The sequence below is a fragment of the Pinus tabuliformis genome, chromosome J (genome assembly GCF_031772625.1).
Source record: "Pinus tabuliformis cultivar Carrire ecotype Pingquan chromosome J, CPIR1, whole genome shotgun sequence".
Classification (NCBI taxonomy): domain Eukaryota; kingdom Viridiplantae; phylum Streptophyta; class Pinopsida; order Pinales; family Pinaceae; genus Pinus; species Pinus tabuliformis.
Genome location: NC_142295.1, coordinates 1,450,670,086 through 1,450,694,172, shown reverse-complemented (window position 1 = coordinate 1,450,694,172; position 24,087 = coordinate 1,450,670,086). Strand labels below are relative to the sequence as shown.

Below are 24,087 nucleotides of genomic sequence, written 5' to 3'. Positions count from 1 at the left end.
AAATAAAAAATAAAACAAACTATTAAATAATAATAGTAATAATTTTTATTAATTTTATTTTTATAATTAAAATAATATCATTTACATAAAATAATTTTATAATTTACTATTAGTCCACTTTATCATCTCCACAAAACATAATTAAAAATTAAATTAAATATGATGGTTAGTTTTTTATTTCCCAATATATATATATATATATATAGGCCACCTATTTTAGAATAAAATAAAAAACAACTAATTGTTAGCTTTTTATACCTCAAATAAAATTTTAAAACAGTGAAATGTACCAAACAAACCACTAATTTAAAAATAAAAAACAATTCATGGAGAGGCTTACAAAATTAGCAGAACTTTCAAAATCAGCAGGTTTAATTATTGGCTTCCCTTTAAGTCCGACTTTACTAACTTTGACTTGAGGGTAACTCAATTATAAATTTCAAAATATTTCCTAATTGAATTGACAAGAATGAAATTGGACTATTTTATTTGCATTTTAAATATACAATTAAAAAAAAATCTCAAATTTTATCACTTGTTTTAACAGATTGGCCCCGTCGTTTTAATAATAAGAATACTAAATAATATTACAAATCCGCATAAATATCTTGATCAAAAGGATTACCTCTCACGTAAATTTATTCCTTCTCATATAAAAATTCAAATGATTTTGTAGACATTGTCGACTACTTTCTTATAAGTTAAGCGACAATGTATGGGACAGACTAGAAGGTGGATTGCACAGTGGAAGTGCTAAGGCCTTCTCAGGAAAAAACCTGAAAAAATCTCTGTAGATTCCTTGCCAATGTGGGCTTCAACCAAATTACACACAAAGCATTTAAAATATACATCCATAAATATCTTATGCTACAGCCGACTTCTGCAAATTTGAAATCTCTTAAGCTGCAGGCGGTGCAGGCATTAAGTTGGGATTTGTTGCTGTCGCAGCAGCAAAGAATGAATTAGCAGCCACTCGTTGCAGATCATTTGATTTTCCATCCAACTCTGAAATTGGATCTGGAATTATGTCGCATGATCCCGAGTGATCCAACGAGGGGTCATTGTATATGTCCCACCATTTCTGCACCAGCGTCTTTATATCTTCCCTCTCCATATTTTCCTCCTCCCCACTGTACCTCCACGGCTTCGATCCCTGCACATCCACATTCATCCATTAATATAACCCTGTACGCTCAGAACACCTATCTCGTCTTTCATATATAAATCATATTGTTTCTATCGAACCCAAATTTGCAGTGAAAAGAAAGCTTACAGCAGCACAGTAGTGAACAACTTTGACAGTGTCCAAGCCCACGTTCTCGGGATGCCGCCACATCATGGCTAGAACCAGATTGTACACCAGAGGAATGGGCTTGTATATCTTCTCAAAATACATATTCAAGAAATCCTACAAAACATATACCACAATTTAGTCAAAATTAGATCTGGTAAACCAAACAAAAATGTGCATGATCCTCACTGAAATGAGAACAGATCCAGACCTGTTCTGCGAAGGGCGTTGGCACAGTAGCCATCAGAGTTTCCAAAAGGCAGTCAAATGTCAGCTGACTCGGCTCAAAAACAAACATTCCAGCGTTGAAGTATGGAGAGGGCCATTGCCCTAATTCCACGGGCCATGACACCTTCTCTGGACACTGCTGGCAGTATCCGATCTTGTACTGCGGAGTGTGGCTCCATGTCTTCTCGCAGAAGCAATCCATAACCGCGTAGAAATATCCATGGGGAATTACCCTTCATACCCATCCAAAGTGATTGAGGAAGAAGAGCCCTGGTGCCCCATAAAGGTTTTGTCCATTGCATCCCATTCCTTAACCTCAAACAAACTCGATTCCACAACACTGTAACAAAACAACCCAAACTCCACGATTCAATCCTCGGATATTGATTGCAAATGAAAATGAAATTGGCGCGATAAATCAATTCAAATTCAAATCGGTGAATCGCGCGGCTTCATGATTGGGGTTGGGAGCAGCGAGTAAAACGACGGACTGCGGAGAAATGTACGTAATTAATTATCTGCTTCAATGCTCATCCCCACGCGGTCTGAAACACATTTTCCGACTACTCCTCCGCATACTCCACCGGAAACACATGCTGGCCGCCGGAGTCAAAAACGAGACGGGGCGGGCGGGCCCTCGTTGGTGGGTCCCGCGTATGTCACCGGAAACGCGAGGTCGCCCGCCGGAGTTATGTATGCCATCCCACTGACATGCACCACATACATAGATGGCAAGGGCATTTATGACTCAATATATGGCTGGTTAGCCCTTGCCCTCAGTCGGTAGCCCCTTGCAGCCACCAGATATCTCAATGTGCCATTATCTCCACCACCTGAGCCGGCCATGTGTTCCCTCAACCACTTGTCATGATTGTATGTTTGAAGGTGGGTCTCATGACCCCAAAGGTATAGATTTTCATTAGTATAGTTGAGTAATTTTCCTTACTTGTCATGGGCACTTTTGGGCATGGATTGGTGGGGGGATTCGGCAGAAAGAGTGGGTTAGGTCTGTATTCTTGTCTCCACTGACCGATTCCGTGATTATCCTTGTATACTAGTCCTGTGGGATCTCTCCTTTACTGGCCATTAGCTTTAGGGTTGGCACTACATGCGAAATCTCGATTAAGGTTGCATGGACTTGCTTCCCAATGCCACCTACATCACTCCTCTTCCACTCATTTTTGCCCCATTCATCTATTTTCCCATCCGGGCCCACATGTGTCCACTAGGTCCACATAGGGTTAACCTCCCCCTCCCCTTGTCCACACCTTGGGTCAGGCCTAGAACGATGCCCCAGAGGTTGATGAAGCTAAAAAGAAAAGAAAAAACATAATTTGGCCACTCTCAACAGGAAATGTATCATAAGATGCAAACAAGGGTCGAGACATACAAATTTAGCATGTGGGCAAAAGCCAAACATGAGCACTAACCCTTATCCATGGCCATCACGACAGTTCCTGTGGGCCCTAAATGAGCCCCCTCTATCATCAAGGAACCCATGATTGTCCCAACCCCTGGTGGACAATGAACTGCCCCACCTCAAGGGGGTATACAATGCTACATATTACACATCATGCTCTCACCCCCTTGAGCCCCGAGCAGTTATGTATGAAGAAAAATCAATCAAAGGCAAAAGACATATGAAGAAGGGTGGAAAAACAAAGGTCGGGGTAACTCATGTGCCACAATTTGCTCCCTCCTACACTTATACACCAAGGTGTGGGCTTCCCTCATTATAGCTAGCCTTATACCATAACGTGTGGTCTAGATGATTCCCCTGATCTCCGCTCCGCTCCATTACTATATCATTTTCTACCTACCATTTGAGGGACGTACCATGGACATGTCACCCGCTTTAGAGGTTGGAACCACCTAATAGGGTCCTCGATCAACCCCCTTATTGAGCTTGGAGACACTTGTACATACGAAAGCCCACTATGGAAGGGCATGCCACCATGAAGTGCCCCATTGATTCCATGACTTCCAAGTTCTTTTACTTGATTATGCTAATAATTTGTTGTACTAGAAGGCAAAGGGACACATTGGATCTTATGCAAGATTGCAAGTGAGTTTCCATTTGAGGCTCGATCTCCCTATATGGGGTCCTAGCCCTCCAGAGGGCCACATTGGCACTTGTAGGGTGAGCATTGAGAACCATGGGCCTCCATCATAGCAAAGATTACCTCATGGATCCCCAGCAGCACTCATTGATTGTTCATGTTCCACCTTTTTGGATGAGGATGATGCACCTGGTTCACCATGCCCAGCTGGCTCCACACTTGCACCATACACTTGGTAGATGTTCCAAGGTCTAGAGGATCTCTCTTGCTGCAGAGGGAGGGCTTATGTCATCATTTTAGCCCTTGCAAATGGTTTACAAGCCTCTTTGATCCATTTGGAGACCCAAGATGATATCCTTTATGCCCCAACACCCACTTGGAGGCACTACAGGTTCTTGCTTGGAAAACAAGGGGCCAAACCCTTGTACACTATGTTTGGAGTCCATTACTACATCATGGCACCCCTTAGGCTTCATTAGGCCTCCTCAAATGCCCAACGACTCACTTTGTTCATAATTCGACCCTCTTAAGAGGCTTCTTATTATGTTATTGAGTTATTTGGTGGGCTTGTCACCGAAAGTATCGTTATTATGCACATTATTTTATTTTAGGGGCTCAATTAGGCCAATTTAGCTAAATCAAATTCATTAGAGAATGTATAAATAGAAGTGAGATGATTCATTTTAGATCATCACTTGGATTGGGTTATCTCCTCTTGTGAGAATTTTGCTATCCTTCTTGGAGGACAAGTTTGGATGAATGGATGAATTTTGATGTTTGGATCTCTTTCATTTTGTCTTGGAGCTTCTCTAGTGCCATATATTGATGATTCGATATACTCTTTCTTACATGTAAGTGTTATTTTAATGCTATTCTTGTTATTTACTTTTGTCACATCCATGTTGTTGGGATTTTCGCTATACTAGGCTGAAATTTACTGTTTTTCTTATGCAAAATTGTGGAAATTTGATCTTTTATAGCGTTGCATCATGTCATGGGCCATGTATGAATGAGTGAATATTCCTAGAGATAATTTAAGTTAAATACATCTCAATAAGTCATCATTTATTGCAAACCGAAGTATAAAGTACTTGCAGCAGTTGTTCTCATGCTTTAAATGCCATGCGAAGTTGTTGAAGGCCTCCTTGATTGGGTAAATTCTTCCCAAACCATAAATTCTTCTTGACTCCATCTCTCCCAAAGGACAAGGCACTAATCCTCCATTGGTGATCATCTTCAATGCTTATTCTTTTCACCTCCCTCTTTTTCTAGGCCTAGCCTACATAGGTCACCTAGGGCATCAATTATCTCACAATCTAGCCATCTAAACACTTCGATGTTTGGTCCATGACTGCACTAAGGTTTTCTCTGGAGGCCCTCCAAATTTGAAGCAAATCCGACCGTGGGATCTCGAGATATAGCAAACCCTAGCTCGAGGACCATTTCTTGTCCTTGGTTTCCCATTGGCTAGTAACCTCATTGGGATCTTAGCGCTAAATCATTAAAGCAAGATTCTTTCTTTGATCCTCTTCCCTTCACCAATTAGGTCAATTACATCCTTGATTGATCAACTCCATATCCTTGACCTAATTTCAGGTCCACTTGGCCCTTGGTGGTCCCGCAACTTGTTGACTCCAATTCCACAAAGATCACTTAGAAGCCAAGCATTCATAAGGCCTTTTGAGACTAGGGGCTTCCTTAACAAAGCATACTCCCAAACCCTATCCTCAAAATCCCTCTTAGCCCTTCCTAGAGAGCCCATCACCTTGCTTCTAAAGCAAGCAACCCATTTAATTGAGTCTCTCTTGCGAATAGGCTTAGGAATCACTTCCTTATCTTATCATTGACTATATCTATTCTAGTGATTCCTCACATACCGGGACTCCTCCCATTGGTGAAAGTCCGTAAAGAGCAGGGAGCCTTAGCTGAGGTGACAGTGGGCTATCACTCCATTGTTGCCCTCGACCTAGTAGTTGCTCTATAGGATCCCCTCCTAAGACCCCTACTAGTTTGAGTGGTAACAAAGCCGAAGTTGTATAATTTAAAGCCCAAGCCGCTCCATCCGCTGCTACAAATTTTTGACTTGGGACTTCCAAAATGTGAAGTCTTGCTCCATAGTTGTAATCGTTGGGTTGTACGTTCGTTCCTAGTTATCGTCCTTGTTGTGGATCTCAACTTTGTCACTTGGTTGAGATGTTGGAGGGTCCTCCATTAGCGGCAATGAAACCCTACTCGTGAATACCTCTAAAACCTTGCTCAAGAAATTTCTTAGTCGTGGATGTTCTAAAACTAAAAATTATACTCCTTGGCCCTTCAATCCACAGAATCCCTCTTGCAAATGTGCACAGGCTCCTCAGTGAATCCTGCTTTCATAAAACCCTTGCAGCTGAGTCCACATCTAGAAACCCACTCGTGAATGCTCCTCAGCAATTTCCACACAAGTTCCCAATGCGCACAGGTTCCTCAAGGATTTCCAAAGTGTTTTACACCTTGGCCCTCTGATCCATAGAAACCCTCACGCAAATGTGGACAGGTTCCTCAACAATTTCCACTTTTTAAAATGTACATGGCGTTGAAATAAAACAATTAGGGTTTTGGTTCCTACGCTTACCCTAGTCATCATTGAGTTTGCTCATAAAAGTGTTGTAACACTTGCAACCATCGATTCAAGAGTGTCGTTGGGGAAATTGTGTAAGCCCAAGTGTTTTTGTGTTTGAAATCGAACCACAGCCTATGTAAGCAGTCGAACCAATCCCTACATAAGTAGCCGCTGCATTTCTAGAGATAAGAAATATGAACCAAACCCTCTCCAACATAGAGACATCACTCCTTTACGGTGTCCAAAGTAACCTTTGACAATTCCAAACCTGCAATAAAACCCTAATTAGTATGCTCCAACAATCATTTGCCATCTTGGAAGAAAGGTTGATCACCCATCACCAAAGCCTTAAACAAGAGGCAAGAGCGAAAACATTTTTATTCCAATAGCTTGTAATGTTGTGCTTCGGTTATAAGCTTGAGAGGAGTATGTCCACCCTATAGGTCGAAAGGCCAGCTTTAGGACAATGAAGACAGAGCCTGGCTTATTCCATTTTGCAAACATATACATAGTTTCACAATAATATGTTCCAATTGAAAACATTTTCTAGAATTTGAAGATCTGAATTTCACAACTGAGAAGCCCCTTCTTTTTGTTTGCAGTCGTTATTTTGAAAGAATGAAAAAATATGAGTGTTGAATTGTTTGTAACTCCTTTAAACATATCAGTATACTACAAATCTATTGTTTGAAATGTTGAGTGTAACTCCTACAAAATGCTCCTCATTCTCATGGATAAAATGTCTCAAAGTGCATGAGTGAGAGGACCAATTTGCACATATTGTTGCTCAGTAAGAAGGTATACTGTTGTATAGCCACATGGGCTAACAAGTAAAGCGATGCTAGATACTCCATGTTGGCAATCCTTGGTGATACCCTCTAATATGACATTGTTGAACCAATACAATTAGGAGCAAGCAAAGAGAGTTTTAAATCCTTGTGTTGTTTGAACTGGGTATAGTAAGCCTCCACATGGGAATTCTGCAAGTGAAAAGTCCCTTTAAAACAAATTCTTCAATCCACTTTTGTTCCTTTGCTAAAATGGTGGTAACAGGATTCACAAACCTCCTTTGGATTAAAGTGGGAATGTTAGATACCTATTCCTAAGGATTATGTCGTCTTTTAAATATTATTATTGTAGATACTATTGGTTGGAAAATGTAACTAAGTTTGGTCTTCATTAAATGTATTTGAGTCATCTTGTAATGTACTTGTCAAAAGAATAAAGAAAAGAATTTTTATTATTATTATTGTGACTTATTAAAGCATGGGTTTCATGCTTAGGTCACCATGTTTTAGGTCAAAGTCCCCATTGAGGACTTCTAGGATTTATTCTAAGTCAATAGAGTCATTGTACTTTTAAAGAGACCCTTCTTGGGCTTTTGAATCATGTAAAAAGGTTAAGTATTGAGTCAAATGTAATTTATGTATCCTCCACATCAAGTCGGCCTAGAAGAGATCAAGTCAGCCTAAGGACATCAATTCGACCTCCTTGAAGCCTATAAATAGAAGTTAGTCAAATACATTTGGAGCACACTCTCTCACAAGAAGTTCGATATCTCTTGAGGTCGAAAGAAGTGCGAAGTAGAAGAAGGGGAAGGAAGTGCGAGTTGGGTGGAGTCTAAGGAGAAGAAGAAAAACGAAATTTTGGTGCCTCTCTCTCTTTGTTTCGTGCCCTAGTTTGGGAGATCGAAGTCTTCCAAGTTTTGTTGATGCCGAAAGCTACCTGATGCCGAAAGTTGCTACATAGTCGAAGTTGTTGGAAAAGAGGTCGAAGATCTGGGAGGCTGACTTGGTGTGGAGGGAAGGTTTGGTCTTTTGTCTAGGGTCAATAGTCTCAAAGAATACTATTGAAAGGAAGAGAATTTTGACTGGGTTTTCCCCTCGAGGGGGGTTATTGCCTGGCATAGTGCCTATATCTGGTGTCCACTATTTTATGTGTTTTTGCTTTGGTAATTGCTTGATGAACTAAAGAAAGAAAATATAAAGGAAACTTAATAAGAAGTCAAGAACATCACAAGTAATTATCAAGTATAAGAAAATCTTTTTGCCTTTCCAATTTTCTAACATGGTATCAGAGCTTTGGTGAAGAAAGAAGAAAAAGGCAGTCTCAAGCACTTGATCAAGGAACCATTCAAAAGGATTATTTCAGGGAAGAAGTCCACTATATTCAAGGAAGATGTCTAACACAATCAAGGGAGAGAACAAACTTGAAGGAGCCTCAAACTACAGGTCTTGGAAGAAGAGGATTGACCTCATCCTTGAAAAGAAAAAGGTTCTAGACTTGGTCAAAGGAAAAGTAAAGAAGTCTACAGAAGACTCCAATGACGCTGACAAAGAAAAGTTCAGGGAACTAGAATTGGTGGCCATGACTCTAATGGTAGAAGGAATAAAGGGTAACCTTGTCCCATTCATAGCCAACTTCAATCATGCTCAAGAAATGTATGAAGCCTTGTCAAAGTTATTCACTATTAAGAACATTGGTCAAGTAGCAAGCTTGAAGAATGAGCTAAGGACCACAAAGATGACTAAAGAAGACACAGTGGCCTCCTTCTTTGTGAAGATAGCAAGAATCAAGGATGATCTTTTGGTCATTGATGAAATTGTTCAGACAAAGAACTCGTGATCATTACTCTATTAGAATTGCCACCTACATGGGGTGCATTTGCTGCAGGACTCAACAATTGGAAGGAATCTCCCACTTTCGAAGAATTATGGACTGCTTGCAGTCAAGAAGAATTAAGGATCTCATTAGTTTCCAACCCTAAAGAAGTTTCAAATGCCTACACTGCTCATCACAAAGGGAACTTCAAGAAATCGAAAGGACCAAAGAGGAAGGTAGACATGTCCAAAGTAGAATGCTATCAATGTCATAAGAAGGGTCACTACAGGAGTGACTGTCCTGACAATCCAAGAAACAAGAAGAGAAAAAGAGATCAAGCCAATGTTGTTGAAGAAGAAGACCTAAAGAAAGCCAAACCCGAAGAATTTGATATAAGGGACTTACACTATTAAGTCCATTGCTTCTAGTCTTAGATATTCTATTTTTTATTTTTGATGTTTAGAATTTATAGGTTTTAACATGTTCTTGGAAAAGACTTTTTCTTTTGTTTTATAAGTTTTGTAGGTATCCCTCAAGCTTTGGAGGGAGCCCCCAACAACTCCCAAAGATAAGTATCTCATTTCTTTTCAATTTTTTGGTTTCATATACTCATTTAGTTTTGATTATATTAAATACTAATCACCATTCTCCCTCTATTGTCTTGATTAGGAAGACATCTGCTATATCCTCGAGGAGTATGGAAGAAAATTACCCAAGATAAGGTTTGTCAAGAAACAAAGGCATGCCTTAAACAACGAAACATTGACTTCTTTATAGTAAATGTTTATTCATTTGACAATCTATGACTAACATTGTTGTGTCTAGCTATATTGAATCATATTGATTCTTGTTCTGGGTGATTCATCAATTGATAAATCTACCCCCCTCATATTCTTAATTGATTTTATAGAACCCTAGACAGGTTCTCTGGAAAACCCTAACCTAAGGGTATACTGACAATGTTTGAAACCCTAGTCTACTTAAGGTTATTGTGAAATACTATTTGAAGTTCTTGTTGATGATGTCATGTTTGGGATTTCTGTATGATCATGAAATCTTAGCTTGTTAAGGTTGAATGATGTTTGTCTGAGATCTCGAACCTTTGAAATTTTGGAATAGTAGGGTTTGTTGTGCTATGTTATGAAACCCTAGATATTTAGGGTTTGGTTGGCCCTGTAAGCAAAACCTTTGTTATGTATTTGAAAGCAAGATCCTAGGAATGAAACACTAGGGGTGTGTGTGTGTGTGTGTCCATTTGGTCGAAACCCTAGCTTGGTCTAGGCTAGTATATGTCTAAAGTATTAATGATATGCTTATGCATGATAATGAATTCCTAGATATGTGTTGACCTAGTTATTGATGGTCATAAGTCTTAGGATTTAATATAAGTCCTTGTCTGAGATTCTAGGATGATGATATTTGGAAATCTAGGGTTTTGCAGCTAAACCCTAGTAGTAGTTAAATTCTCTAGTATGTGTGATGTAACAATCTAAGATCTTTTTATATAATGATTGATGAGATTGAGAAAATGAAATTCTAGGGTTTTGGAGTTAAACCTTAGTAGAAGTGTTAATCTCTAATATATGATGACAATGTGATAATTTGTGATTTGTGTAAGATTGTTGAAATCTGAGTTTTAGTTGTGATTTATGTTTGATTGAAAAAATATCTAGGGTTTGCAACTAACCCTTGTGGAAGTTGGTCATGTTAATGACTAAGTTGCAATTGGTTACTCTTGTATGAAATCTAGGATTTGTATGAAACCCTAGTGGAAGTCTAACATATGAATTCTGAAAGTTGTTAGATAATTTTTTGATCTATATTTGAATTGTTTCTAGGGTTTCCTATGTGTTGTAGTAAGCTATGTCATACCTTTGGAAGAAACATTGAAATCCTAGATATAATGAAAGGTGTTATGACGTAGTCTAGGGTTTATGACAAAGTCCCTAGCAAGATGTTGAAGTGTATGTGTTTCTTGTTTTGGTATCTAATATATGTAAGGTTGAAATGCTTTGTAATTTTGATATGGCTAACTTCATGCTTCTATAGATTTGGTTGTACTTGCTATCTAAGTTGTGCAGATACACAATCTTCAATATGGTGAAGATGCTCGTTGATGTGATAAGCATGATGGAGATGATAATAACTATGATGAAATGGTTGGAAGCCACGAAAGATTCTCCGATGACGAAAAGAAGTTGATCTCGTTGAGATTAAGAGGGAGTCTAGATAAAGAGATGCTCCCTAGTTAAGAGGAGATGCTTGGTTTTGATTGAAGAATGAATTTCGGAGGACATGTTGCTACATGAGAAATAGGAAAGAAAAGTGTATGATTGAGGAATCTTTTGTTAGAGATTTGGTTGATAGTCCTACTATGAAAAGTTGAGAAGCAACATCAAGCTGTCTGGAAGACCCCAGAGGTCTGTATTTGATTATGTACATGTGAAAGTATCTTATTGATTAGGGTTGTGTTTGTACAGGGGAATCTCTCGAAGGTTTTGATAGCATGCTGGTTACCAATCAGTTTGATTGGGAGAGATTGGTCATCCTTGATCTGTTGGATCGAGGAGTGTTGAGGCTTTGTGAGTGAAGCATTGTCTGGGAGGACACCCGGTCGGCATTTTGTGTTGATGTCTAGGTCCCAAAGCAGGGAGGGTGGCATGGTCATAGAGCTCTGACCATAGATACGCACCTAGGTCCCTGGGTTGATGGTTAGTAAGTAATGTTACCTAGAGAGGCTGAAAGCTTGAGTCCATCTTAGTCCCACCCGGATAGATTGCCCTAGTCAGGAATCTAGTCCGTGGCATTGCGGTGCCTAAATTGTTGAAAGACAAATGGATAGATTTCCCTGGTCAGGAATCTAGTCCATGGCATTGCGGTGCCTAAAGTTCTTCATGGTTGATATAGTTGAGATCTTCCTTGTACTTGTATATGATGAATACCTCCCTAGTTATGATGTAGTGTTGGAAAATGTAACTAGGTTCGGTCTTCATTAAATGTACTTGAGTCATCTTGTAATGTACTCGTCAAAAGAGTAAAGAAAATAGTTTTTATTATTATGATTGTGACTTATTAAAGCATGGGTTTCATTCTTGGGTCACCATGTTTTAGGTCAAAGTCCCCATTGAGGACTCCTAGGATTTATTAGGAGTCAATAGAGTCATTATACTTTTAAAGAGACCCTTCTTGGGCTTTTGAATCATGTATTGAGTCAAATATAATTTATGTATCCTCCACACCAAGTCAGCCTAGAAGAGATCAATTCGGCCTAAGGACATCAATTCGACCTCCCTTGAAGCCTATAAATAGAAGCTAGTCGATTTCATTTGGAGCACACTCTCTCACAAGAAGTTCAATATCTCTTTTAGCCGGAAGAAGTGTGAAGTAGAAGAAGAAGGGGAAGGAAGTGCGAGTTGGGTGGAGTCTAATGAGAAGAAGAAAAAAAAATTGGTGCCTCTATCTCTTTGTTTCGTGCCCTAGTTTGGTAGATCGAAGTCTTCCAAGTTTTCTTAATGCCGGAAGCTGCTACATAGTCGAAGTTGTTGGAAGAGAGGTCAAAGATCTGGGAGGCTGACTTGGTGTGGAGAGAAAGTTTGGTCTTTTGTCTAGGGTGAAGAGTCTCAAAGAATACTATTAAAAGGAAGATAATTTTGATTGCATTTTCCCTCGAGGGGGGTTTTGCCCTGGCATAGTGCCTATATCTGGTGTCCATTGTTTTATGTTCTTTCACTTTGGTAATTGCTTGATAAAATAAAGAAAGAAGATATAAAGGAAACTTAATTAGAATTCAAGAACATCACAAGTAATTATCAAGTATAAGAAAATCTTTCTGCCTTTTAGATTTTCTAACACTATTTTAATCATTTAAGAGAAATATCAAGAATCATATGTGAATAGGAAGTCACTAGACCTCTTGGAAGATGAAATCAAAGGTCATATCTCAATGTATTTTTATGTGCCTCACATTAATAATATGAATTCCTACATGGAGTTACTCAAAGCCTATCACTAAGGGTCAATCAAAAGTGCATTTGTGTTAAACCAAAAACCCGATGAGGGCAACCAACACTCTATCAAAATCCTCATGTGCAAGATGCAAGCCTCCAAGAAGTGAGATGATGTCATGATGATGCTAACAAAAGATAACAATCCATTAGTAAATATGCATCAAAGTACTACCACCCTGACTCCAAAGCCAAAAATACTCCAAACACAACCTACTTGGGCAGGTTGTTTAACCTGAAATAGTCCTTATGCTATATGAGGAGTAACAGGTGTCATTCTATATTTATTGGAATAGTCCTTATGCTATATGAGGAGTAACAGGTGTCATTCTATATTTATTGTACTCACATCAAGAGATGCCAGGAGATAAATAAATATTACCTTCGACCTCCTCCACAAAGGCACCATTCGACCTCACACAAGAAAGAATTTTTTGGACATCTAAGCAAAGGACAAGAAGGATGAAGAAGAAGGACGACGATCTCTCTCTTTCAAGCTTGCATTTCTCTCTCTAGACCTCGGATGTGTGAATTCTGGACATCAGTTTCTAGGCAAGTCGAAGTTGCAGGGCCGAAGTTGTAGGGCCGAGTTGCGGGGCAGTTTGAAGGCTTGGCTTGAGGGTTGCGGACTAGGTTTGACCATAAGCTTTGTTGGTCAGTTTGACCTCATAGTTGACTAGTTGCATTAGATGTATCTCTTGTTGAAGCGAACAATTTCTCTAAGAAGAAGGTTGTTGGGTTTTTCCCCCAAGTGGGTTTTCCCAAGGCAAATCTTGTGTTCTCTTTGTCCAATGCGATTTCTACTTTAATTATGGTTTTATGGTTGAATTTTTGAAGTGTAATTGCTTAATGATAAAATGGAATTGTTAAAAGAAGATCTATATCATTTGAAGTAATTACCAGTAGTTCAGAAATATTGTGCTTGTGTCTATTAAACTTGAAAACTCAACATGATATCAAAGCTTTGGTGACGAAAAGGGCGTTGAGATCACACTTGAAGAAGTTTTGGTAAGAGATCACTCTTAAGGAAAAAGTTAAAAACCCTATATCTATAATCTATTTGGTTGACTATGGTTATGGGTTTCCACATGAAGGCAGAAAACAAATTAGAAGGAGCTACAAACTTTAGAGCTTGGAAAACAAGGATTGATCTTCTTCTTGGAAAGGAAGATATCTTAGGTATTATGAAAGGCAAGGTTACTGAACCAGCAAAAGATGAAGAAAAATTAAAGTTTGAGAAAGATGATATTACAGCTAGAAGTACCATTGTAGATTATGTCAGAGCATTTGCTTTCAAAGAAAATGTATGATGTCCTAATTGGATTGTACAGTGTCAACAATATTGGTCAAGCTATGAGTTTAAAGAATGAGCTTTGTGATGTTATAATGACAAGGAATGATACTATAGCCTCATACTTTATGAGGATTTCTCAATTGAAAGATCAACTTCAAGTGGTTGATGAAGTCATACCTGAAAAGGAACTAGTAACTACAACACTTGATGGTTTACCCAGATCATGGGACTCATGTGCAGCAGGAATATGTGCTAGAAAAGAAGCTCCAAAGCTCGTGAACTATGGACTGCATGCACTCAAGAAGAATCAAGGTTCATGTTAAGAGAGAGAATTCAGAGATCCAAAGAAGGTGACTCTCAAGCATATGCAGCGCGTTTCAAGAAAGATAGAGGAAGAAAGAAGTTTGGTATCCAAAGAAGAAATGAAGGAATAAGACCGAAAGAAAGAAGATTTGCCCATCAAGGAAAGAGAGATATGTCTAAATTTCAATGGTATCAATGTCACAAATTTGGTCACTTTAGACACGATTGTCTTGAAAGATCGAATGATAGAAAGAGAAAAGGAAAGCAGCATGCCTCTGCAACAGATTTTGAAGAACTTCCAAAGAGACCAAAGAACGAAAAATCCAAGTAATAAAGAATTCTTCTATTTCTCTTCTCTTACTAGTTTTGTTGCAGATAGTGAAGACTTGTGGCTAGTAGATAGTGGTGCCTCAAGGCACATGACGGGAGATCGAGACAACCTCACAAGTCTAGTGGAAAGAAGATTAGCACAAAAGGTGGAACTTGGAGACAATAACAGTTATGTAGTCAAAGGCATTGGAAAGACATCCATTGAGCTAGAATCAGGTGACAATGTTCATCTTAGCAACATATTATATGTACCAGGTTTGAAGAAGAATTTGGTTTCTATTTCATGCTTGGAAGATAAAGGAGATAGAGTAGCATTTGTTGATGGAAAAGTTCTTGTTTGGCCCAAAGGCTCTAGTATAGATTCTGCTAGAGTAATTGGAGTTCGTGAAGGAAGGTTGTATAGACTTTTGAAACAACCTACTCAAGCACTTGTACATAATGATATTAATCCATGTGAGCTTTGGCATAGAAGATATGCTCACCTCCACTATAGAGCTTTGCCTGCCTTAAAGAAAATGGTTTTAGGTGTTCCAGATTTGCAGGAAGAGCATGAAGGAGTATGTAAAGGATGTGCACTTGGAAAGAATGTCAAGAAGCCTTTTCCAAGTAGCGAAAGTAGATCCAAGGAAATTTTGGACCTAGTCCATTCTAATGTATGTGGTCCAATGTCAGTGAAGTCTCTTGGAGGCTCTTTGTACTATGTAACATTCATTGATGATTTCTCTTGCAAGACGTGGATCTATTTCATGAAGACAAAAGATGAATTTTTTGACAAGTTCCAAGAATTCAAAGCTGAACTCAAAAACTTGAAGGGAAAGAAGATCAAGATCCTGAGATCTGATAATGGAGGAGAATATACCTCCAAGAAGCTCATTCCCTTTTGCAAAGATGGGATTAAGAGGGAGTTGATAGTGTTAGAAAATCAGAAAGGCATAAAGATTTTCTTTATATAGATAATTACTTGTGATATTCTTATGTTTTTCTTATGTTCCTCTTTTATCTTTTACTTCATCAAGCAATTACCAAAACAATAGCACAAAGATCACAGACACCAGATGTAGGCGGACAGCCAGGGCAAAACCCCTATCTAGGGGAAAACCCGTCAACAACTCTTCCTTAATAATTTCACAAGATGATCCAAGACTCTAGACACAGACTTCCTCTACACCAAGTCAGCCCTTTCTTCCTTTTGTATATGATAACCCTTTCAACAATAGCTTTGACTTAGCAGCAACAGAACTTTGACCCAGCAGTAGCCCAGTAACAACTTCGACCCAGCAGTAGCCCAGTAACAACTTCGACCCAGCAGTTAGCCGAGCAACAACTTCGACCCAGCTGTTAGCCCAGCAACAAATTCGATCCAACAGTTAGACTTCGATCCAACAACAGCCCTTCGACCCTCCAGTAGTAGACCAGAAAATCCACACGTGTGAGACAGAGATGACCCAAAAACTTTGATCTTGTCCTTTCCAACAATTCTCCTTCTCTTCTTGGAATTTCGCACTTTTTTTGCCTCCTTTTCTTGGATTTCGAACTTGTGTGAGAGAGTATCCAAATGAATTCGAATTGCTTCAATATATACCCTTTTTGTGAAGTCGAATTACCCTATTTGAGCCTAACTTGATCTCCTTGAGGCTGACTTGGTGTGGAGGTGACAAATACCTTATTTGACTCAATAATAAATCTTTTTACATGATCCAAAAGCCCAAGAACAGTCTCTTTAAATGGATAATGACTCAATATAAATCCTAGAATTCCTCAATGGGAACTTTGACCTAAAACATGATGACCCAAGCATGAAACCCATGCTTTAATAAGTTATATTAATAATAATAATTAATTCTTTTTCTTTCTTTTGATAAATACATTTCATTATGACTCAAGTACAAATCTGAAGACCGAACCTAATTACATTCTTCAACACTCCCTCTTAACTAGGTTAGTATAAGTTGTTAGGTAGCTCTGGCAATTTTTTCTCAAAAACGATGGCAAGGGGTTTCGACCTGGAATCCAGGTTTTTATCGGGAGAAATTCTCAGCTAGCCAAGTTCTAGTTAAGGTCTCCCATGGGGTATGGGATTGGGACTCAGTGCGCTCTCCATTGTCTTTGAGTCAGCAGGAATAGTCTTGGTTTATTTATTAAGGCGCCGACAGACATAGGTTTGAGGTTTTACGACTGCACCGGTCAGAGGTCTGTCCCTTACCTTTGTTTGAATTGTTTCTTCCACTTTCCATAACAGTTTTGCTGGTGCAACTCCCTGGCTGGAAGAGGCTCTCGTGTTGGCCGTAGCGATTAAGACCAGGGATCGGGAGTGAATTAAGAAGGGTTCCAAGGTGGTTCACGGGGTTTGACCCGGGTATCACGCGTTTTCCCAAGACAAAACGGGCAATTACCTCAATTAAGTTTTGGTTTGAGGGGTTTGCATGAATGGAGGAGGAGTTTGAGGAGGAATTAGTCGATTACTCCACGGACAGTCTAACGCATTCGGACATCTGGGTGGAGTCACGCCCGTTGTCACAAGAAGGGATTGAACCGACATCACCCCCTCCACCGGAAGATCAGGTAAGCGATTTAGGGTCTGATCTGGCTAATATGGAAGAGTCATTGCAAGGCCTGGACCTCGCACAACCGGCCGCGGCGGTTTCAGAGGGGTTTATAAACCTTGGCGAAGGCACAAGCTCCCCTTTTCTCTCAAATTCGTCACCATCGGAGCTGTTATCATGGAGTGAGCAAAACCACCATGTTGTAGGCGTACAAAACAGCGAGGGTATTCCAGTGTTTGGGACGGAGGGGTTGGGACTTGGCACAAATGTTCTGGGGGCTTTTCACGAGGCTGCAAACATTCCCGTTAGCAGGCCAGAACTCTTCTCGGAAGGTATTCCAAACATCTCACCAGGAAGCAGCGCTCTGCCATCCGGCTTCTTCGACAGTATAGCAAACAAATACGCTGAGGAGGATGAGGCCCGTGCCTTGGACTTGAATGATAACCCGCTGGGGACCAAACGGCAGCAATTCTCAAGTCTTGGCCCAAAGGAGAAGGCCGACAAGAAATCCAAGCTATGCAAATCAAGAGAGAGGGGCAGACTGCTAGTATTTGGGGAAGGCGTTGGCATGGATAAAGCAGCTTTGACAGAAAGCACAGTGCTGGTGGGCAGGGTCCGAGGTAGAAACTACTCACCAGGTCATTTGAAGAGATGGTCAATGGAGGTATGAGGAAATATGCTTGAACAACTTCCGGCAGTTCTGTCGATGTCTAGGGGCTTGTTTTCCCTTATTTTCTCAGAGCCGGAGCAGGTCAACTGGGTGCTTACGCGCTACTGGCATCTGGAAATGATCCCCGTCTTGCTTAAACGTTGGACACCTCTTTTCGACCCGGAGAAGGAAAACCTAGGTGCAGGGCTGATATGGGTCCGTCTGTCAGGGCTCCCACTGCAATTCTGGTCCGAAGACATTTTTTGGGTGATAAGTGATGATTTGGGCACATACCTTGATCATGACAGATCATATATGGACTCAGGGGTTTTGGCAATGGCTAGAATTCTAGTCCATCTAGACACAAGAGATGGCTTGGTGGAGAGTTATCGCTTTCAGATGGGTGACATTATCAGATGGCAGGAGCTAGATTATGAGGGCATCCCCTTCAGGTGTCGGAGATGCCATGAGGTTGGCCACCTTTACAAAACCTGCCCCTTGGTCATTGGGAGAAGGTCGAGCCCTCCAAAATGTTTTGTTGAGGTATATACTCAAACAGAGCTAGGGATGGAGGATCTCGCTGCAGTTCAGGGCAGTTTGAGGTAGGGTCAAGGCGGGCCGATTTCTGTGAGGTCTGAGGTGATTGATTAGACAATGGAAGCCACGATAACCAAAGCGTGTGCAAGGGAAAACAATGTTTTTTCGGGTACCTCCTCTCCCCCCACCCTCTTTTTACAAATGATTGCATGCTATCTGTTTCTCCATCTTCAATTTGTATGTCGAATATTGTATCTAAACCCGGTAAGCTGAGCCCTGTTTTTTGTCCTGTGGCCTCTGCCCCTGCGCCTCTCCTCAGTACCCCCTGCACTATTGTCTAACATGACCATTCTCAAGACCCCTCTAGGGATTCGGCCTCCGACACCTCCCATCGGTATAATTTGCGATCCACTCCCCTCTCCCACCAGGCTTTCGAATTGGATAAGGATCCTCACCCACCCCTTCCTCCCAAGGCCCCTCGGGGTAGACAATCTCATCTTTCAAAAGCTATCAGAAGAGCCAGCCTTGAGGTGGCTTCTGGTATCCAGACTCCCATAGATCAGGTCCTTAGAGCAAAGGGGAATCCTACAAAGGTTGACCCATGAAAGGCATCTCCTTTAACTATAGGGGTTTGGCCAGCCCGGATAAAAAATTGGCGCTGAGAAAATTGTGTTTGTCAAAAAAATGGATTTTCTAATTTGCAAGAAACCCTAGGTGATGGTCCCTTTGTTAAAAAACCCTACACTCCTTCCTGCCAAACTGGGAATTCTTCCTCTTGGATGTGAGAGGGGGATCGGGGGGCTATGCCCTTGGGTTTAATAAAAAATCAATCAGGATCTTACATGCCTAGGGTGGCAAAGGTTTTTTGGGAGCTGATTTCATCTCCATTGCGCTCAATATCCCCCTGAGGATTATTAACATATATGGGCCATGCCAGAATAGAGAGGTTTATTGGGAAAACCTGCTTCAGGTGGATTTCATGCAAGCTAAGAACCTGATCATTGGGGTTGACCTCAATTTCTCTCTGAGGCTAAAATCTTGGGGCCATAGAACCCAGTCGAATGTTTTAACAGGGTTTTTTGAAAACTTGATGGATGGCCATGACCTAATAAGCATTGATTCGGCTCGTCTCGTGATGACCTGGAGGAATCGCCAAACGAGGGTGGATGCCCTGGCTTGAAACCTCGATCGTTTCCTGATCAAATCCCCTTTCTTAAATCGCCTTGCACACATATGTCAATGGGTTAGCTCAGGGGGATGCTCGGATCATTCACCAATTTATCTGGAAATTGAGGATGCAAACCTCAAACTTGGATCCCCCTTTAAGTTTAATGCTACATGGCTCATCGAGGATGAATTTCATGTTATTATCAAGGAATGTTGGACTCACTGTAATCGGGGTTCCGCCCCCCCAGCGATGGTCATATCAAGCAACTAGCCTACCTAAAGGAAAAAACTATCAACTGGGCTAAAGCCAAGCAGAAGAGGGAAGGAGAAGAGCTAAACAGGATTGAAAAGGAGCTAAAGATCCTTGAATCGTTGGGGTTGGCCAGTTTCGCCTCCATTCAAGCAAAAGATCATCTCATAAGCCTGGAGAAAGAGAAGATCAGGTTGCTGAGAAGGGCTGAGGAGACCTGGCGACTAAAACACAGAGTTTTATGGTTGAAGTCGGGGGATGAAAATACAAAATTCTTCCAACAGTTCGCCAGGGGTAGAAAAGCCTCTAATACGATATGGAAACTGAAAGACCATACAGGCAGAGAGGCCAGCTCTTTCTCCCAGCTTGCTAACATGGGAGTTAGGCACTTCTCAAGTATATATAAGGACCCAAGGGGAACCAATATAGCCGAAATCCTCCGAATTGCAGAAGTTATGCCTCGGTTTGTGGAGGATGAGGAAATAGAGTTCTTAAATCAACCTGTCACATTGGGGTAATTGGAAGCAGCTATGAAAGGATTCAACAAAGATAAAAGCCCAGGGCTTGATGGTTGGCCAATCGAATTCTACATAATTTTTTTTGAGCTCATTGGGCAGGACCTGCTGCTTGCCATTGAGGAATGTAGGATATCAGGAAGGATGTCGGAAGCTTTCAATTCTACTTTCCTCGCCCTCATCCCTCAGGTGGACAAGCCCTAATCCTTTGATGACTTTAGGCCCATCTCCCTCTGCAATTGTGTTTACAAAATTACCTGCAAGATCATTGCCCTTCGTATTAAGCCAATCCTCTCTAGGATGATCTCAAAGGAACAATTTGCTTTCCTCAGCCATCGTCAAATCCATGAAGCTATCGGCACTGCCCAAGAAGCGCTCCACTCGATTAAATCTCTCTCCAAGAAGGCCGCTATACTCAAGATCGACCTCTCCAATGCTTTTGATAGAGTGAGCTGGACATATTTACAACTCATGCTTACCCACATAGGCTTCCCTCACGAGTTCATCAACTGGATTTTGTGATGTGTTACCTCCGTGTCATTCAGTGTCCTAATTAATGGGGCGGCTTCGGCTTTCTTCCATGCCGAGAGAGGTCTCAAACAAGGTTTCCCCCTCTCTCCTTTGTTGTTTCTTCTGATTATGGAAGGCCTAAGCAGGTTATTAAAAAAGGCAAGATCAGATGGAAACCTGGGAGGGGTTGAAATCACTGACAGGATTGTTCTCTCACATCTTTTATTTGTAGATGATGTTCTTATTTTCTTAAATGGCTCTTTCTGAGATTCCTCATGTTTCAAGTCAATTCTATCTCTGTTTTGTAAAGCCACAGGTATGGAGCCGAATTATGACAAGTCAACCATCATTTTTAATTCTTGTCTTCAAAATGAACAAAGATTTGCATCCCAACATTTCGATTTCGGCAGGCAGGAGCTAGATTCAGGGCTGAAGTATTTTGGCTTTAGGCTAAAGCCAAACAGTTATCGTATCGCTGACTGGTCGTGGCTGTTAGCAAAAATTGAAAACCGTATCAACATCTGGTAGCAGAAATGGCTCTCTCGGGCCGGTAGGCTTACCCTGATAAAATCAATTTTAGAGGCAATCCCAGTCTACTGGATGTCCCTGGCATGGATTCCTAAAGGCATTCTTCATAGAATACAGTAGATTTGTTGCAGATTTCTTTGGCGGGGTCAAAATGCGGGAAAAACTTTTGCTTGGGTTAAATGGGAAAGGATTGTAAAGCCCAAAAAATGGGGTGGATGGGGGCTGAAGGAACCTCAGGACTTCGCAAAAGCCCTCGAGGCAAATATGGGTTGGCAAATCATAACCACAAACAGCCTGTGGAAGGAAGTGGTCTACAGCAAATACATTCACCCAATATCAATTGTTGACTGGATCCGTAGTCCCTGTCTCTTCATCCCGAGGGCTTCGTGCATTTGGAAAGCCATTTCCCACTCCTTTGGCATCATAAAGGAAGGCCTGGCTTGGAAAGTTGGGGATGGTTCGCAAATCAAAATCGAATCTGATGCCTAGGCTAGTAGTGGAAATGCTCATATCCTTCCTAGAGAAATGTGACAGGACCTACTGGCGGTGGGAATCACACGACTGGCTGACAATGTGGTAGTTGGACGTCCTGCTTGGCCAAATTTGCAGTGGCTTGCTTTTGAGAACTTGGGAATTGAGGAAAGATGGAACAAGGTCTAAGTGCAGTTCGTGGGGGCTTTGGAGGAAGCGAATGTCCGAGTTTCTGACAGGGCAGATGAAATAATTTGGGCAAAGGCCCCCAATGGCAGATACTCTCCAAATGATGGTTTTGCTACGATCATGGAGACTCGAGAGATGGGTGAATCTTGTTGGCGGTGGCGGCATCTTTGGAAGCTGAAGGCCCCCCACAAAGCTCGCCTTTTCATGTGGGGCATTCTCTCAAACAAGATACCCACTGAATTAAATCTAAGAAATCATATGTTTCATGGCCCCTCCAGTTGTTGCTTGTGTAATGCGGATTCGGACGATACGGACCACCTCTTCCTGCATTGTCCAGACTCGGCTGATATTTGGAATCACATTATCACTGCCCTCTCAATCGACTCCAGTTGGCCTAGACAAAATGTAAATGAAGCTTGGTTGGGTTGGTGATCGAGTGCTGCCACTCAGAAAATCAAAATCCTGCCTCTCATTGTCCATGGGGGCATTTGGCTTATTCGAAATCACCGGATTTTTTAGGGAAAGAACATCTTCGAGGTAGCCTCATGCAATCAAATGCTAGCCATCTACATGTTGATCCCTAAGGACCCGGTTCAGCGTCCCATCTGAGTCATCAGCCCAGAAATCAGCGTTAGGCCTATTTTGATCGTTCAGCACAGCCTGAGAGCTGTGGTGGGGGGGTTGTTCTTCATTTGACTGATTTTGTTTTCTTCAAAATCAAAGTGGGTCTCAGGCGAGGAACAAATAACTATGCTGAATTAAACAGCCTTAGGCACCTCCTCCTTTTTGCAAGAGAACAAAACTGCCACAGAATTCAGATTTTCGGGGACTCTCAGCTTATCATAAATTGGATCAATGGGATCTATCTCTGTCACTTGCACACACTCAGGGATTTGTTGGAGGATGTTTTATATTTAAAATCTCAGTTTGAGTTTTTTGTCTGCTCTCATATATACAGGGAAAGGAATGAAGTCGTTGATCTTCTTTCCAAAGAGGCTGTGCAGCTGATCAAAGGTCACTGGTTGATACAAGAGTTCAGGGATGGGGATTTTTTCCAGATCTACCATAGGCCCTTCATTGAGGGGCAGGACTCTTTCAGGAATGATCTATGAGATCATTCTTTATGGTTCTTTACTTTTTTGCATTTTTTCCAGTTTTTATGCTTAGCCAGTTATCAGACTTATGGCGCTGGTATGCCATAGATCCTATTGTTAAAAAGGATGCTTTTGTAAATATTTGTGCACATGACTCTTGGACTATTAATTTTCTGGATAGTAGTGAAAGCATGTTTCAGATATGCTGGTATACAACATGTAATTTTCTTAAACTTTTTAATGAAAATTACGCTTTTTCCTCGGAAAAAAAACTAGGGAGGTATTCATACTTACATATACAAGTACATGGAAGATCTCAAAACACATAAACCATGAAGAGTTTAGGCACTTACGGTGCCACGGACTAGATTCCTGACCAGGGCAATCTATTCGAGAGGGACTAAGATGGACTAAAGCTTTCAGCCTCTCTAGGTATCATTAGGCCTACTTACTAACCATCAACCCAGGGATCTAGGTGCATAATGCAAGGTCAGAGCTCTATGACCAACGCCACCCTCCCTACTGCTTCGAGAACTAGACATCAACACATATGTCGGCCAGATGTCCTCCCAGGCATTTTACACACTCAATGCCTCAACACATCAAATCTCTCTAACCTCAAGCATGCTTTTCAAAAACCTTGAGAGATTTACCTGAACAGTCACAACCCCAATCAGTAACAACTTTTCAAATACTCATGAGTAAACACAAACCTTCGGGGTCTTCTGACTTCTTGATGTTGCCTCACAATTCATCACAGTAGGACTTTGAGGCTTCCCAAACAAATCTTGACAAATGTTTCCTTATTTATTCAGCGTCCTTTCCTACTTCACATGTAGCAACCAAACCCTGCTTTCCTTCTTTCAGCAGCACCTCAATATTCATTCTCCAATTTTATTCTTCAAGGTATCCATCATGACTATA

The 24,087-nt window shown here is 41.0% G+C and overlaps 1 protein-coding gene and 1 pseudogene across 2 annotated transcripts in view; both read right to left on the bottom strand.

Moving 5' to 3' along the window:
- Positions 1-24,087, bottom strand: part of LOC149232834 (mitochondrial carrier protein MTM1-like) — a 222,277-nt gene that overhangs the window by 131,211 nt on the left and 66,979 nt on the right. The window lies entirely within an intron of this gene.
- On the bottom strand, positions 899-1,742 carry LOC149232835 (galactinol synthase 4 pseudogene; annotated as a pseudogene). The gene is made up of 3 exons (XR_016247634.1): positions 1,503-1,742; positions 1,274-1,408; positions 899-1,153 (listed from the first exon to the last, which is right to left on the bottom strand). The product of XR_016247634.1 is annotated as a galactinol synthase 4 pseudogene (transcript).